The sequence below is a fragment of the Atractosteus spatula genome (assembly GCF_055471065.1).
Source record: "Atractosteus spatula isolate fAtrSpa1 chromosome 10 unlocalized genomic scaffold, fAtrSpa1.hap1 SUPER_10_unloc_8, whole genome shotgun sequence".
In the NCBI taxonomy this organism is placed as follows: Eukaryota; Metazoa; Chordata; class Actinopteri; order Semionotiformes; family Lepisosteidae; genus Atractosteus; species Atractosteus spatula.
Window position 1 is genome coordinate 761,982 of NW_028296628.1, and position 16,383 is coordinate 778,364.

The 16,383-nt window shown below is 55.2% G+C and overlaps 6 non-coding genes across 6 annotated transcripts; all 6 read left to right on the forward strand.

The window, feature by feature from the left end:
* Positions 1-2,387: 2,387 nt before the first annotated feature.
* On the forward strand, positions 2,388-2,460 carry trnag-ccc (transfer RNA glycine (anticodon CCC)). The gene has a single exon. It is a non-coding gene; the product is annotated as a tRNA-Gly (tRNA).
* A 1,718-nt stretch (positions 2,461-4,178) lies between these two features.
* On the forward strand, positions 4,179-4,251 carry trnaf-gaa (transfer RNA phenylalanine (anticodon GAA)). Its single transcript has one exon. It is a non-coding gene; the product is annotated as a tRNA-Phe (tRNA).
* A 1,540-nt stretch (positions 4,252-5,791) lies between these two features.
* On the forward strand, positions 5,792-5,864 carry trnag-ccc (transfer RNA glycine (anticodon CCC)). Its single transcript has one exon. It is a non-coding gene; the product is annotated as a tRNA-Gly (tRNA).
* Positions 5,865-7,582: 1,718 nt separating this feature from the next.
* On the forward strand, positions 7,583-7,655 carry trnaf-gaa (transfer RNA phenylalanine (anticodon GAA)). Its single transcript has one exon. It is a non-coding gene; the product is annotated as a tRNA-Phe (tRNA).
* A 3,318-nt stretch (positions 7,656-10,973) lies between these two features.
* trnaf-gaa (transfer RNA phenylalanine (anticodon GAA)) lies at positions 10,974-11,046 on the forward strand. Its single transcript has one exon. It is a non-coding gene; the product is annotated as a tRNA-Phe (tRNA).
* Positions 11,047-12,061: 1,015 nt separating this feature from the next.
* trnae-uuc (transfer RNA glutamic acid (anticodon UUC)) lies at positions 12,062-12,133 on the forward strand. The gene has a single exon. It is a non-coding gene; the product is annotated as a tRNA-Glu (tRNA).
* Positions 12,134-16,383: the final 4,250 nt, after the last annotated feature.

Below are 16,383 nucleotides of genomic sequence, written 5' to 3' on the forward strand. Positions count from 1 at the left end.
CAACTCTGAACTAGCAAATGGAAGAGGGCTAAGCCCCCTCTCTTTTAGCCCAGGTTCGATCTGTCTCCCAGAATCACCAGGGCGCACGCACACACACACACCCGTGCCGTTGAAGTGCTCTGCTTCATTTCTAAGGGCAACTCAACATTCACTCCTACCCCGAGAACAGAAAAGACAGCGTCCGCAGCAACAACAGCTCAGGTCTCTGCACAGGAACTAAGCTGCCCCCATCTCCTCTGCTCTGCGGCTCCTGCGGAGTGGAGTCCTGCCTGGAGCCATGTTTGCAGGCGGCGGCTCCCCGCGCTCTGTCTGTGCGTCGTGTCCAAGAGCTCCTGGGAGGAAGAGAGAGCCCTCCCACTCGGGGGCTTTTCCACGGTCTGTGTGAGGAGGGGCGGGTGTGTCCAGTAGCTTATCGAGCGGAAGCCTGGGGCGGCGGAGAGCTGTGATCGTGCAGACCTTGAGGTGTCACCTCTTTGTCTGCTTTCCCGCCCCCCCTCCGCCCAAGCTCTGCTCCAGAGTAGCCCGGCAACCCCTCACACCTGCACGTGTCACAACCTAAGGTGTGGTCATGAGACACCCATGGGGTGCTGTTCTGTTCTTGCTAATTGTTTCCTGCCCGTCGCAGGCAGGAGTCCATGCGAGGAAGATGCGCTGGACAGAGCTCAGAGGGCGCAGCTGGGTGGCTTTCCTTCTGAGTGACGTTCCTGCAACACTCTCCCGCTCCTCTTGGTGCGCTCATGCCGCTGGAGCAGGTGGCTGTGGGCTCTGTGCACTGCTGAAATAGCTCAGTTGGGAGAGCGTTAGACTGAAGATCTAAAGGTCCCTGGTTCTATCCCGGGTTTCGGCATTTTGTTTCATCGCGCCCTTTGTTCCTCTTTCCAGCGCCCCCTGCCTAAAGTGACGCTTCCCATTCTCAGCCCGAAACGCAAGCGAGACACCAGCAGCGGTCCCTGCAGGTTTCCGTAGTGTAGCGGCTATCACGTTCGCCTAACACGCGAAAGGTCCCCGGTCCGAGACCGGGCGGAAACAGCCTCTTGTTGCACGCTCCTGTACTTCACAGAGGTCTTGAGCGACCGGTCATTTGTTCCCAATGTATTTCCGGTGCCTTCATGCACTCTTGTACCAAACGCACGTTCCTTCTGTACGCGGAGCCGATCATTTGCAATTGGGCTGTGCCGACAGACCAGGACGAGCTCTGTCGGCTCAAAAGCAGCGCAGGACCTGCAAGAACAACAGAAAGATTAGCATCCAGTGAGCCCAAGATCTCATCAAGAATCGGCTCCAGCAACAGGGCTGGGCGCATTGTTCCATTCTCCGACCACTCTCGGTGTAAACAAGTCCCTCCTGGTCTCTGCTTGAAATGCACTTTCCTGCGTTTGCTTTGGTGTAACTGGCTTCCCCTGCATGGGCGAATGTGAAGAAGATCCTTAGTAAGTCGTTGAAGAAAACCGAGAAGAGGTCGGAGTGGCCTCTGTCGTTCATCAACGATCCAGTCAGGCAGTACTCCTCTGTAAAGCGCCGTTCGTTCACATCGATTGGCTTTTTTTTGCCTTCATTCGCGCAAGTAGTAAAAGCAGACGCCCCTATTCTGCCGTGACCCGGATTCGAACCGGGGTTGTTGCGGCCACAACGCAAAGTACTGACCATTATACGATCACAGCGAGTTACCGATACACACATGGTAGGGCGGAAAAGGCTGTGCTCTCTTCGTGTGACCTAATTCGGAAAAGTCCTGACGTTGCATTTCAACTGAGCCCCAGTATACATCGACCCTTCGACACTCTGAGTGACAACTCTCTTGCGTGTTTTCTCATATTTATGTAGTTTGCTTGCATGATGCCCGGAACAGCGGGGTTGTGTGCTCCCATATGGTCTAGCGGTTAGGATTCCTGGTTTTCACCCAGGCGGCCCGGGTTTGACTCCCGGTATGGGAACGTGTCAGTTTTGCCTCCTGCTTTCCAAAAGATCAGCACCGTGTACGAAGGAGCCGCATTAAAACCACTCGAACGTGCAAAACGCGCGAGAAGAGGGGGCGCTTGTTTCCAACCGAAGACTTCTCGCGTGTGAGACGAGCTGATCATCGCTGCAGGAGGTGGGAGGGTTACTCTGGTAGACAGGGCTGACCTTCGGCAATAGGATTTATACTCTCCAAGATGATATTTGCACTTTCTGGAGAGGCGATTTTCTCCACTTCAGTAGCCCGATTTCGTCGATTGCGTGGAGAGGGCTGTAGAATGTGGCGCCGCTTTTCCTGCTCCGTCCATGACAGGCGTGCTGGTCTCTGGAGAGAGAGCACGGTCCATCAGCGCACTCCAATAAAGGCACTGGAAGCAGCTGAATCGCATTGGCGAAGCTCAGCACTGGGCCGCTGGGAAGGGTTTGCTACCGTTTCCGTAGTGTAGTGGTTATCACGTTTGCCTCCCACGCGAAAAGTCCCTGGTTCGAAACTGGGCGGAAACAGACCGGCTTCTTTTGTCGCCACGCACAAAAGGGGATTGGGGATTCGCCTAGCGCTGTGATCGCACAGACCCACTCACCTCTTAGTGTGGCGGGATCTGCACAGTGCATGTCGCAGCGCATCCTGCTTTCACTCCAATGCGCGTCCTGATGTACCCCAGTCTCCCGCGTGACAGGTGGGGATAATCACCACTATACTAACGAGGAAGACATCGCTCTCTCCGACCCCCGGCATCGTTTCCCGACCCACCGTGCTGGAAGCCGACGCGTGCTGTGATTCCTTTACGGAGCAGAAATGACAACCGAGGAGCCGAGAGATCATTTCAGCATTTCGCGTCTGAACAGAAAACACAAACGACCAACTCGGAATGACTTGCCTTTGACGCTTATCAAAGCGTTCTTTGTGCATCGAACAGACCCACTCACCTCTTAGTGTGGCGGGATCTGCACAGTGCATGTCGCAGCGCTTCCTGCTTTCACTTCAATGTGCTTTCTGATGTCGAGTCGTGTGCCGTGCGGAGGCTCTGAAAGCGAGAGCAATGAAAAGGTGCACGACGCTGTGAAAGAAAACAGAGAAGTGAAAGGCAGTCCTTTCTCTAAGGAGGTAAAAGAAAAGCTTTCTACTCCCCGTCGGGGAATCGAAACCCGGTCTCACGCGTGACAGGCAAGGATACTCGCCACTATACTAACGAGGAAGACATCACACCCTTCGATCCCCGGCATCGTGTCCCGACCCAGCGTGCTGGAAGGCGACGCGTGCTGTGATTCCTTTACGGAGCAGAAATGACAACCGAGGAGCCGAGAGATCATTGCAGCATTTCGCGTCTGAACGGAAAACACAAACGACCAACTCGGAATGACTTGCTTTTGACGCTTTTCAAAGCGTTCTTTGTGCACGACGACTGCGCCGCCTAGCAGATACAAATGGGTTGTACAACTCTGAACTAGCAAATGGAAGAGGGCTAAGCCCCCTCTCTTTTAGCCCAGGTTCGATCTGTCTCCCAGAATCACCAGGGCGCACGCACACACACACACCCGTGCCGTTGAAGTGCTCTGCTTCATTTCTAAGGGCAACTCAACATTCACTCCTACCCCGAGAACAGAAAAGACAGCGTCCGCAGCAACAACAGCTCAGGTCTCTGCACAGGAACTAAGCTGCCCCCATCTCCTCTGCTCTGCGGCTCCTGCGGAGTGGAGTCCTGCCTGGAGCCGTGTTTGCAGGCGGCGGCTCCCCGCGCTCTGTCTGTGCGTCGTGTCCAAGAGCTCCTGGGTGGAAGAGAGAGCCCTCCCACTCGGGGGCTTTTCCACGGTCTGTGTGAGGAGGGGCGGGTGTGTCCAGTAGCTTATCGAGCGGAAGCCTGGGGCGGCGGAGAGCTGTGATCGTGCAGACCTTGAGGTGTCACCTCTTTGTCTGCTTTCCCGCCACCCCTCCGCCCAAGCTCTGCTCCAGAGTAGCCCGGCAACCCCTCACACCTGCACGTGTCACAACCTAAGGTGTGGTCATGAGACACCCATGGGGTGCTGTTCTGTTCTTGCTAATTGTTTCCTGCCCGTCGCAGGCAGGAGTCCATGCGAGGAAGATGCGCTGGACAGAGCTCAGAGGGCGCAGCTGGGTGGCTTTCCTTCTGAGTGACGTTCCTGCAACACTCTCCCGCTCCTCTTGGTGCGCTCATGCCGCAACACAGGAAGGCTGGAGCAGGTGGCTGTGGGCTCTGTGCACTGCCGAAATAGCTCAGTTGGGAGAGCGTTAGACTGAAGATCTAAAGGTCCCTGGTTCGATCCCGGGTTTCGGCATTTTGTTTCATCGCGCCCTTTGTTCCTCTCTCCAGCGCCCCCTGCCTAAAGTGACGCTTCCCTTTCTCAGCCCGAAACGCAAGCGAGACACCAGCAGCGGTCCCTGCAGGTTTCCGTAGTGTAGCGGCTATCACGTTCGCCTAACACGCGAAAGGTCCCCGGTTCGAGACCGGGCGGAAACAGCCTCTTGTTGCACGCTCCTGTACTTCACAGAGGTCTTGAGCGACCGGTCATTTGTTCCCAATGTATTTCCGGTGCCTTCATGCACTCTTGTACCAAACGCACGTTCCTTCTCTACGCGGAGCCGATCATTTGCAATTGGGCTGTGCCGACAGACCAGGACGAGCTCTGTCGGCTCAAAAGCAGCGCAGGACCTGCAAGAACAACAGAAAGATTAGTATCCAGTGAGCGCAAGATCTCATCAAGAATCGGCTCCAGCAACAGGGCTGGGCGCATTGTTCCATTCTCCGACCACTCTCGGTGTAAACAAGTCCCTCCTGGTCTCTGCTTGAAATGCACTTTCCTGCGTTTGCTTTGGTGTAACTGGCTTCCCCTGCATGGGCGAATGTGAAGAAGATCCTTAGTAAGTCGTTGAAGAAAACCGAGAAGAGGTCGGAGTGGCCTCTGTCGTTCATCAACGATCCAGTCAGGCAGTACTCCTCTGTAAAGCGCCGTTCGTTCACATCGATTGGCTTTCTTTTGCCTTCATTCGCGCAAGTAGTAAAAGTAGACGCCCCTATTCTGCCGTGACCCGGATTCGAACCGGGGTTGTTGCGGCCACAACGCAAAGTACTGACCACTATACGATCACGGCGAGTTACCGATACACACATGGTAGGGCGGAAAAGGCTGTGCTCTCTTCGTGTGACCTAATTCGGAAAAGTCCTGACGTTGCATTTCAACTGAGCCCCAGTATACATCGACCCTTCGACACTCTGAGTGACAACTCTCTTGCGTGTTTTCTCATATTTATGTAGTTTGCTTGCATGATGCCCGGAACAGCGGGGTTGTGTGCTCCCATATGGTCTAGCGGTTAGGATTCCTGGTTTTCACCCAGGCAGCCCGGGTTTGACTCCCGGTATGGGAACGTGTCAGTTTTGCCTCCTGCTTTCCAAAAGATCAGCACCGTGTACGAAGGAGCCGCATTAAAACCACTCGAACGTGCAAAACGCGCGAGAAGAGGGGGCGCTTGTTTCCAACCGAAGACTTCTCGCGTGTGAGACGAGCTGATCATCGCTGCAGGAGGTGGGAGGGTTACTCTGGTAGACAGGGCTGACCTTCGGCAATAGGATTTATACTCTCCAAGATGATATTTGCACTTTCTGGAGAGGCGATTTTCTCCACTTCAGTAGCCCGATTTCGTCGATTGCGTGGAGAGGGCTGTAGAATGTGGCGCCGCTTTTCCTGCTCCGTCCATGACAGGCGTGCTGGTCTCTGGAGAGAGAGCACGGTCCATCAGCGCACTCCAATAAAGGCACTGGAAGCAGCTGAATCGCATTGGCGAAGCTCAGCACTGGGCCGCTGGGAAGGGTTTGCTACCGTTTCCGTAGTGTAGTGGTTATCACGTTTGCCTCCCACGCGAAAAGTCCCTGGTTCGAAACTGGGCGGAAACAGACCGGCTTCTTTTGTCGCCACGCACAAAAGGGGATTGGGGATTCGCCTAGCGCTGTGATCGCACAGACCCACTCACCTCTTAGTGTGGCGGGATCTGCACAGTGCATGTCGCAGCGCATCCTGCTTTCACTCCAATGCGCGTCCTGATGTACCCCAGTCTCCCGCGTGACAGGTGGGGATAATCACCACTATACTAACGAGGAAGACATCGCTCTCTCCGACCCCCGGCATCGTTTCCCGACCCACCGTGCTGGAAGCCGACGCGTGCTGTGATTCCTTTACGGAGCAGAAATGACAACCGAGGAGCCGAGAGATCATTTCAGCATTTCGCGTCTGAACAGAAAACACAAACGACCAACTCGGAATGACTTGCCTTTGACGCTTATCAAAGCGTTCTTTGTGCATCGAACAGACCCACTCACCTCTTAGTGTGGCGGGATCTGCACAGTGCATGTCGCAGCGCTTCCTGCTTTCACTTCAATGTGCTTTCTGATGTCGAGTCGTGTGCCGTGCGGAGGCTCTGAAAGCGAGAGCAATGAAAAGGTGCACGACGCTGTGAAAGAAAACAGAGAAGTGAAAGGCAGTCCTTTCTCTAAGGAGGTAAAAGAAAAGCTTTCTACTCCCCGTCGGGGAATCGAAACCCGGTCTCACGCGTGACAGGCAAGGATACTCGCCACTATACTAACGAGGAAGACATCACACCCTTCGATCCCCGGCATCGTGTCCCGACCCAGCGTGCTGGAAGGCGACGCGTGCTGTGATTCCTTTACGGAGCAGAAATGACAACCGAGGAGCCGAGAGATCATTGCAGCATTTCGCGTCTGAACGGAAAACACAAACGACCAACTCGGAATGACTTGCTTTTGACGCTTTTCAAAGCGTTCTTTGTGCACGACGACTGCGCCGCCTAGCAGATACAAATGGGTTGTACAACTCTGAACTAGCAAATGGAAGAGGGCTAAGCCCCCTCTCTTTTAGCCCAGGTTCGATCTGTCTCCCAGAATCACCAGGGCGCACGCACACACACACACCCGTGCCGTTGAAGTGCTCTGCTTCATTTCTAAGGGCAACTCAACATTCACTCCTACCCCGAGAACAGAAAAGACAGCGTCCGCAGCAACAACAGCTCAGGTCTCTGCACAGGAACTAAGCTGCCCCCATCTCCTCTGCTCTGCGGCTCCTGCGGAGTGGAGTCCTGCCTGGAGCCGTGTTTGCAGGCGGCGGCTCCCCGCGCTCTGTCTGTGCGTCGTGTCCAAGAGCTCCTGGGTGGAAGAGAGAGCCCTCCCACTCGGGGGCTTTTCCACGGTCTGTGTGAGGAGGGGCGGGTGTGTCCAGTAGCTTATCGAGCGGAAGCCTGGGGCGGCGGAGAGCTGTGATCGTGCAGACCTTGAGGTGTCACCTCTTTGTCTGCTTTCCCGCCACCCCTCCGCCCAAGCTCTGCTCCAGAGTAGCCCGGCAACCCCTCACACCTGCACGTGTCACAACCTAAGGTGTGGTCATGAGACACCCATGGGGTGCTGTTCTGTTCTTGCTAATTGTTTCCTGCCCGTCGCAGGCAGGAGTCCATGCGAGGAAGATGCGCTGGACAGAGCTCAGAGGGCGCAGCTGGGTGGCTTTCCTTCTGAGTGACGTTCCTGCAACACTCTCCCGCTCCTCTTGGTGCGCTCATGCCGCAACACAGGAAGGCTGGAGCAGGTGGCTGTGGGCTCTGTGCACTGCCGAAATAGCTCAGTTGGGAGAGCGTTAGACTGAAGATCTAAAGGTCCCTGGTTCGATCCCGGGTTTCGGCATTTTGTTTCATCGCGCCCTTTGTTCCTCTCTCCAGCGCCCCCTGCCTAAAGTGACGCTTCCCTTTCTCAGCCCGAAACGCAAGCGAGACACCAGCAGCGGTCCCTGCAGGTTTCCGTAGTGTAGCGGCTATCACGTTCGCCTAACACGCGAAAGGTCCCCGGTTCGAGACCGGGCGGAAACAGCCTCTTGTTGCACGCTCCTGTACTTCACAGAGGTCTTGAGCGACCGGTCATTTGTTCCCAATGTATTTCCGGTGCCTTCATGCACTCTTGTACCAAACGCACGTTCCTTCTCTACGCGGAGCCGATCATTTGCAATTGGGCTGTGCCGACAGACCAGGACGAGCTCTGTCGGCTCAAAAGCAGCGCAGGACCTGCAAGAACAACAGAAAGATTAGTATCCAGTGAGCGCAAGATCTCATCAAGAATCGGCTCCAGCAACAGGGCTGGGCGCATTGTTCCATTCTCCGACCACTCTCGGTGTAAACAAGTCCCTCCTGGTCTCTGCTTGAAATGCACTTTCCTGCGTTTGCTTTGGTGTAACTGGCTTCCCCTGCATGGGCGAATGTGAAGAAGATCCTTAGTAAGTCGTTGAAGAAAACCGAGAAGAGGTCGGAGTGGCCTCTGTCGTTCATCAACGATCCAGTCAGGCAGTACTCCTCTGTAAAGCGCCGTTCGTTCACATCGATTGGCTTTCTTTTGCCTTCATTCGCGCAAGTAGTAAAAGTAGACGCCCCTATTCTGCCGTGACCCGGATTCGAACCGGGGTTGTTGCGGCCACAACGCAAAGTACTGACCACTATACGATCACGGCGAGTTACCGATACACACATGGTAGGGCGGAAAAGGCTGTGCTCTCTTCGTGTGACCTAATTCGGAAAAGTCCTGACGTTGCATTTCAACTGAGCCCCAGTATACATCGACCCTTCGACACTCTGAGTGACAACTCTCTTGCGTGTTTTCTCATATTTATGTAGTTTGCTTGCATGATGCCCGGAACAGCGGGGTTGTGTGCTCCCATATGGTCTAGCGGTTAGGATTCCTGGTTTTCACCCAGGCAGCCCGGGTTTGACTCCCGGTATGGGAACGTGTCAGTTTTGCCTCCTGCTTTCCAAAAGATCAGCACCGTGTACGAAGGAGCCGCATTAAAACCACTCGAACGTGCAAAACGCGCGAGAAGAGGGGGCGCTTGTTTCCAACCGAAGACTTCTCGCGTGTGAGACGAGCTGATCATCGCTGCAGGAGGTGGGAGGGTTACTCTGGTAGACAGGGCTGACCTTCGGCAATAGGATTTATACTCTCCAAGATGATATTTGCACTTTCTGGAGAGGCGATTTTCTCCACTTCAGTAGCCCGATTTCGTCGATTGCGTGGAGAGGGCTGTAGAATGTGGCGCCGCTTTTCCTGCTCCGTCCATGACAGGCGTGCTGGTCTCTGGAGAGAGAGCACGGTCCATCAGCGCACTCCAATAAAGGCACTGGAAGCAGCTGAATCGCATTGGCGAAGCTCAGCACTGGGCCGCTGGGAAGGGTTTGTTACCGTTTCCGTAGTGTAGTGGTTATCACGTTTGCCTCCCACGCGAAAAGTCAATGGTTCGAAACTGGGCGGAAACAGACCGGCTTCTTTTGTCGCCACGCACAAAAGGGGATTGGGGATTCGCCTAGCGCTGTGATCGCACAGACCCACTCACCTCTTAGTGTGGCGGGATCTGCACAGTGCATGTCGCAGCGCATCCTGCTTTCACTCCAATGCGCGTCCTGATGTACCCCAGTCTCCCGCGTGACAGGTGGGGATAATCACCACTATACTAACGAGGAAGACATCGCTCTCTCCGACCCCCGGCATCGTGTCCCGACCCACCGTGCTGGAAGCCGACGCGTGCTGTGATTTCTTTACGGAGCAGAAATGACAACCGAGGAGCCGAGAGATCATTTCAGCATTTCGCGTCTGAACAGAAAACACAAACGACCAACTCGGAATGACTTGCCTTTGACGCTTATCAAAGCGTTCTTTGTGCATCGAACAGACCCACTCACCTCTTAGTGTGGCTGGATCTGCACAGTGCATGTCGCAGCGCTTCCTGCTTTCACTTCAATGTGCTTTCTGATGTCGAGTCGTGTGCCGTGCGGAGGCTCTGAAAGCGAGAGCAATGAAAAGGTGCACGACGCTGTGAAAGAAAACAGAGAAGTGAAAGGCAGTCCTTTCTCTAAGGAGGTAAAAGAAAAGCTTTCTACTCCCCGTCGGGGAATCGAACCCCGGTCTCCCACGTGACAGGCGGGGATACTTGCCACTATACTAACGAGGAAGACATCACATCCTTCGATCCCCGGCATCGTGTCCCGACCCAGCGTGCTGGAAGGCGACGCGTGCTGTGATTTCTTTACGGAGCAGAAATGACAACCGAGGAGCCGAGAGATCATTTCAGCATTTCGCGTCTGAACGGAAAACACAAACGACCAACTCAGAATGACTTGCTTTTGACGCTTTTCAAAGCGTTCTTTGTGCACGACGACTGCGCCGCCTAGCAGATACAAATGGGTTGTACAACTCTGAACTAGCAAATGGAAGAGGGCTAAGCCCCCTCTCTTTTAGCCCAGGTTCGATCTGTCTCCCAGAATCACCAGGGCGCACGCACACACACACACCCGTGCCGTTGAAGTGCTCTGCTTCATTTCTAAGGGCAACTCAACATTCACTCCTACCCCGAGAACAGAAAAGACAGCGTCCGCAGCAACAACAGCTCAGGTCTCTGCACAGGAACTAAGCTGCCCCCATCTCCTCTGCTCTGCGGCTCCTGCGGAGTGGAGTCCTGCCTGGAGCCGTGTTTGCAGGCGGCAGCTCCCCGCGCTCTGTCTGTGCGTCGTGTCCAAGAGCTCCTGGGAGGAAGAGAGAGCCCTCCCACTCGGGGGCTTTTCCACGGTCTGTGTGAGGAGGGGCGGGTGTGTCCAGTAGCTTATCGAGCGGAAGCCTGGGGCGGCGGAGAGCTGTGATCATGCAGACCTTGAGGTGTCACCTCTTTGTCTGCTTTCCCGCCCCCCCTCCGCCCAAGCTCTGCTCCAGAGTAGCCCGGCAACCCCTCACACCTGCACGTGTCACAACCTAAGGTGTGGTCATGAGACACCCATGGGGTGCTGTTCTGTTCTTGCTAATTGTTTCCTGCCCGTCGCAGGCAGGAGTCCATGCGAGGAAGATGCGCTGGACAGAGCTCAGAGGGCGCAGCTGGGTGGCTTTCCTTCTGAGTGACGTTCCTGCAACACTCTCCCGCTCCTCTTGGTGCGCTCATGCCGCTGGAGCAGGTGGCTGTGGGCTCTGTGCACTGCCGAAATAGCTCAGTTGGGAGAGCGTTAGACTGAAGATCTAAAGGTCCCTGGTTCGATCCCGGGTTTCGGCATTTTGTTTCATCGCGCCCTTTGTTCCTCTTTCCAGCGCCCCCTGCCTAAAGTGACGCTTCCCATTCTCAGCCCGAAACGCAAGCGAGACACCAGCAGCGGTCCCTGCAGGTTTCCGTAGTGTAGCGGCTATCACGTTCGCCTAACACGCGAAAGGTCCCCGGTCCGAGACCGGGCGGAAACAGCCTCTTGTTGCACGCTCCTGTACTTCACAGAGGTCTTGAGCGACCGGTCATTTGTTCCCAATGTATTTCCGGTGCCTTCATGCACTCTTGTACCAAACGCACGTTCCTTCTGTACGCGGAGCCGATCATTTGCAATTGGGCTGTGCCGACAGACCAGGACGAGCTCTGTCGGCTCAAAAGCAGCGCAGGACCTGCAAGAACAACAGAAAGATTAGCATCCAGTGAGCCCAAGATCTCATCAAGAATCGGCTCCAGCAACAGGGCTGGGCGCATTGTTCCATTCTCCGACCACTCTCGGTGTAAACAAGTCCCTCCTGGTCTCTGCTTGAAATGCACTTTCCTGCGTTTGCTTTGGTGTAACTGGCTTCCCCTGCATGGGCGAATGTGAAGAAGATCCTTAGTAAGTCGTTGAAGAAAACCGAGAAGAGGTCGGAGTGGCCTCTGTCGTTCATCAACGATCCAGTCAGGCAGTACTCCTCTGTAAAGCGCCGTTCGTTCACATCGATTGGCTTTTTTTTGCCTTCATTCGCGCAAGTAGTAAAAGCAGACGCCCCTATTCTGCCGTGACCCGGATTCGAACCGGGGTTGTTGCGGCCACAACGCAAAGTACTGACCATTATACGATCACAGCGAGTTACCGATACACACATGGTAGGGCGGAAAAGGCTGTGCTCTCTTCGTGTGACCTAATTCGGAAAAGTCCTGACGTTGCATTTCAACTGAGCCCCAGTATACATCGACCCTTCGACACTCTGAGTGACAACTCTCTTGCGTGTTTTCTCATATTTATGTAGTTTGCTTGCATGATGCCCGGAACAGCGGGGTTGTGTGCTCCCATATGGTCTAGTGGTTAGGATTCCTGGTTTTCACCCAGGCGGCCCGGGTTTGACTCCCGGTATGGGAACGTGTCAGTTTTGCCTCCTGCTTTCCAAAAGATCAGCACCGTGTACGAAGGAGCCGCATTAAAACCACTCGAACGTGCAAAACGCGCGAGAAGAGGGGGCGCTTGTTTCCAACCGAAGACTTCTCGCGTGTGAGACGAGCTGATCATCGCTGCAGGAGGTGGGAGGGTTACTCTGGTAGACAGGGCTGACCTTCGGCAATAGGATTTATACTCTCCAAGATGATATTTGCACTTTCTGGAGAGGCGATTTTCTCCACTTCAGTAGCCCGATTTCGTCGATTGCGTGGAGAGGGCTGTAGAATGTGGCGCCGCCTTTCCTGCTCCGTCCATGACAGGCGTGCTGGTCTCTGGAGAGAGAGCACGGTCCATCAGCGCACTCCAATAAAGGCACTGGAAGCAGCTGAATCGCATTGGCGAAGCTCAGCACTGGGCCGCTGGGAAGGGTTTGCTACCGTTTCCGTAGTGTAGTGGTTATCACATTTGCCTCACACGCGAAAAGTCCCTGGTTCGAAACTGGGCGGAAACAGACCGGCTTCTTTTGTCGCCACGCACAAAAGGGGATTGGGGATTCGCCTAGCGCTGTGATCGCACAGACCCACTCACCTCTTAGTGTGGCGGGATCTGCACAGTGCATGTCGCAGCGCATCCTGCTTTCACTCCAATGCGCGTCCTGATGTACCCCAGTCTCCCGCGTGACAGGTGGGGATAATCACCACTATACTAACGAGGAAGACATCGCTCTCTCCGACCCCCGGCATCGTGTCCCGACCCACCGTGCTGGAAGCCGACGCGTGCTGTGATTTCTTTACGGAGCAGAAATGACAACCGAGGAGCCGAGAGATCATTTCAGCATTTCGCGTCTGAACAGAAAACACAAACGACCAACTCGGAATGACTTGCCTTTGACGCTTATCAAAGCGTTCTTTGTGCATCGAACAGACCCACTCACCTCTTAGTGTGGCTGGATCTGCACAGTGCATGTCGCAGCGCTTCCTGCTTTCACTTCAATGTGCTTTCTGATGTCGAGTCGTGTGCCGTGCGGAGGCTCTGAAAGCGAGAGCAATGAAAAGGTGCACGACGCTGTGAAAGAAAACAGAGAAGTGAAAGGCAGTCCTTTCTCTAAGGAGGTAAAAGAAAAGCTTTCTACTCCCCGTCGGGGAATCGAACCCCGGTCTCCCGCGTGACAGGCGGGGATACTTGCCACTATACTAACGAGGAAGACATCACACCCTTCGATCCCCGGCATCGTGTCCCGACCCAGCGTGCTGGAAGGCGACGCGTGCTGTGATTTCTTTACGGAGCAGAAATGACAACCGAGGAGCCGAGAGATCATTTCAGCATTTCGCGTCTGAACGGAAAACACAAACGACCAACTCAGAATGACTTGCTTTTGACGCTTTTCAAAGCGTTCTTTGTGCACGACGACTGCGCCGCCTAGCAGATACAAATGGGTTGTACAACTCTGAACTAGCAAATGGAAGAGGGCTAAGCCCCCTCTCTTTTAGCCCAGGTTCGATCTGTCTCCCAGAATCACCAGGGCGCACGCACACACACACACCCGTGCCGTTGAAGTGCTCTGCTTCATTTCTAAGGGCAACTCAACATTCACTCCTACCCCGAGAACAGAAAAGACAGCGTCCGCAGCAACAACAGCTCAGGTCTCTGCACAGGAACTAAGCTGCCCCCATCTCCTCTGCTCTGCGGCTCCTGCGGAGTGGAGTCCTGCCTGGAGCCGTGTTTGCAGGCGGCAGCTCCCCGCGCTCTGTCTGTGCGTCGTTTCCAAGAGCTCCTGGGAGGAAGAGAGAGCCCTCCCACTCGGGGGCTTTTCCACGGTCTGTGTGAGGAGGGGCGGGTGTGTCCAGTAGCTTATCGAGCGGAAGCCTGGGGCGGCGGAGAGCTGTGATCGTGCAGACCTTGAGGTGTCACCTCTTTGTCTGCTTTCCCGCCCCCCCTCCGCCCAAGCTCTGCTCCAGAGTAGCCCGGCAACCCCTCACACCTGCACGTGTCACAACCTAAGGTGTGGTCATGAGACACCCATGGGGTGCTGTTCTGTTCTTGCTAATTGTTTCCTGCCCGTCGCAGGCAGGAGTCCATGCGAGGAAAATGCGCTGGACAGAGCTCAGAGGGCGCAGCTGGGTGGCTTTCCTTCTGAGTGACGTTCCTGCAACACTCTCCCGCTCCTCTTGGTGCGCTCATGCCGCAACACAGGAAGGCTGGAGCAGGTGGCTGTGGGCTCTGTGCACTGCCGAAATAGCTCAGTTGGGAGAGCGTTAGACTGAAGATCTAAAGGTCCCTGGTTCGATCCCGGGTTTCAGCATTTTGTTTCATCGCGCCCTTTGTTCCTCTCTCCAGCGCCCCCTGCCTAAAGTGACGCTTCCCTTTCTCAGCCCGAAACGCAAGCGAGACACCAGCAGCAATCCCTGCAGGTTTCCGTAGTGTAGCGGCTATCACGTTCGCCTAACACGCGAAAGGTCCCCGGTTCGAGACCGGGCGGAAACAGCCTCTTGTTGCACGCTCCTGTACTTCACAGAGGTCTTGAGCGACCGGTCATTTGTTCCCAATGTATTTCCGGTGCCTTCATGCACTCTTGTACCAAACGCACGTTCCTTCTGTACGCGGAGCCGATCATTTGCAATTGGGCTGTGCTGACAGACCAGGACGAGCTCTGTCGGCTCAAAAGCAGCGCAGGACCTGCAAGAACAACAGAAAGATTAGTATCCAGTGAGCCCAAGATCTCATCAAGAATCGGCTCCAGCAACAGGGCTGGGCGCATTGTTCCATTCTCCGACCACTCTCGGTGTAAACAAGTCCCTCCTGGTCTCTGCTTGAAATGCACTTTCCTGCGTTTGCTTTGGTGTAACTTTCTACTCCCCGTCAGGGAACCGAACCCTGGTCTCCCGCGTGACAGGCGGGGATACTTGCCACTATACTAACGAGGAAGACACCGCACTCTCCGATCCTCGGCATCGTGTCCCGACCCAGCGTGCTGGAAGGCGACGCGTGCTGTGATTCCTTTACGGAACAGAAATGACAACCGAGGAGCCGAGAGATCATGTCAGCATTTCGCGTCTGAACGGAAAACACAAACGACCAACTCGGAATGACTTGCTTTTGACGCTTTTCAAAGCGTTCTTTGTGCACGACGACTGCGCCGCCTAGCAGATACAGATGGGTTGTACAACTCTGAACTAGCAAATGGAAGAGGGCTAAGCCCCCTCTCTTTTAGCCCAGGTTCGATCTGTCTCCCAGAATCACCAGGGCGCACGCACACACACCCGTGCCGTTGAAGTGCTCTGCTTCATTTCTAAGGGCAACTCAACATTCACTCCTACCCCGAGAACAGAAAAGACAGCGTCCGCAGCAACAACAGCTCAGGTCTCTGCACAGGAGCTAAGCTGCCCCCATCTCCTCTGCTCTGCGGCTCCTGCGGAGTGGAGTCCTGCCTGGAGCCGTGTTTGCAGGCGGCGGCTCCCCGCGCTCTGTCTGTGCGTCCAAGAGCTCCTGGGAGGAAGAGAGAGCCCTCCCACTCGGGGGCTTTTCCACGGTCTGTGTGAGGAGGGGCGGGTGTGTCCAGTAGCTTATCGAGCGGAAGCCTGGGGCGGCGGAGAGCTGTGATCGTGCAGACCTTGAGGTGTCACCTCTTTGTCTGCTTTCCCGCCCCCCCTCCGCCCAAGCTCTGCTCCAGAGTAGCCCGGCAACCCCTCACACCTGCACGTGTCACAACCTAAGGTGTGGTCATGAGACACCCATGGGGTGCTGCTCTGTTCTTGCTAATTGTTTCCTGCCCGTCGCAGGCAGGAGTCCATGCGAGGAAGATGCGCTGGACAGAGCTCAGAGGGCACAGCTGGGTGGCTTTCCTTCTGAGTGACGTTCCTGCAACACTCTCCCGCTCCTCTTGGTGCGCTCATGCCGCAACACAGGAAGGCTGGAGCAGGTGGCTGTGGGCTCTGCGCACTGCCGAAATAGGTCAGTTGGGAGAGCGTTAGACTGAAGATCTAAAAGTCCCTGGTTTGATCCCGGGTTTCGGCATTTTGTTTCATCGCGCCCTTTGTTCCTCTCTCCAGCGCCCCCTGCCTAAAGTGACGCTTCCCTTTCTCAGCCCGAAACGCAAGCGAGACACCAGCAGCGGTCCCTGCAGGTTTCCGTAGTGTAGCGGCTATCACGTTCGCCTCACACGCGAAAGGTCCCCGGTTCGGGACCGGGCGGAAACAGCCTCTTTTTGCACGCTCCTGTACTTCACAGAGGTCTTG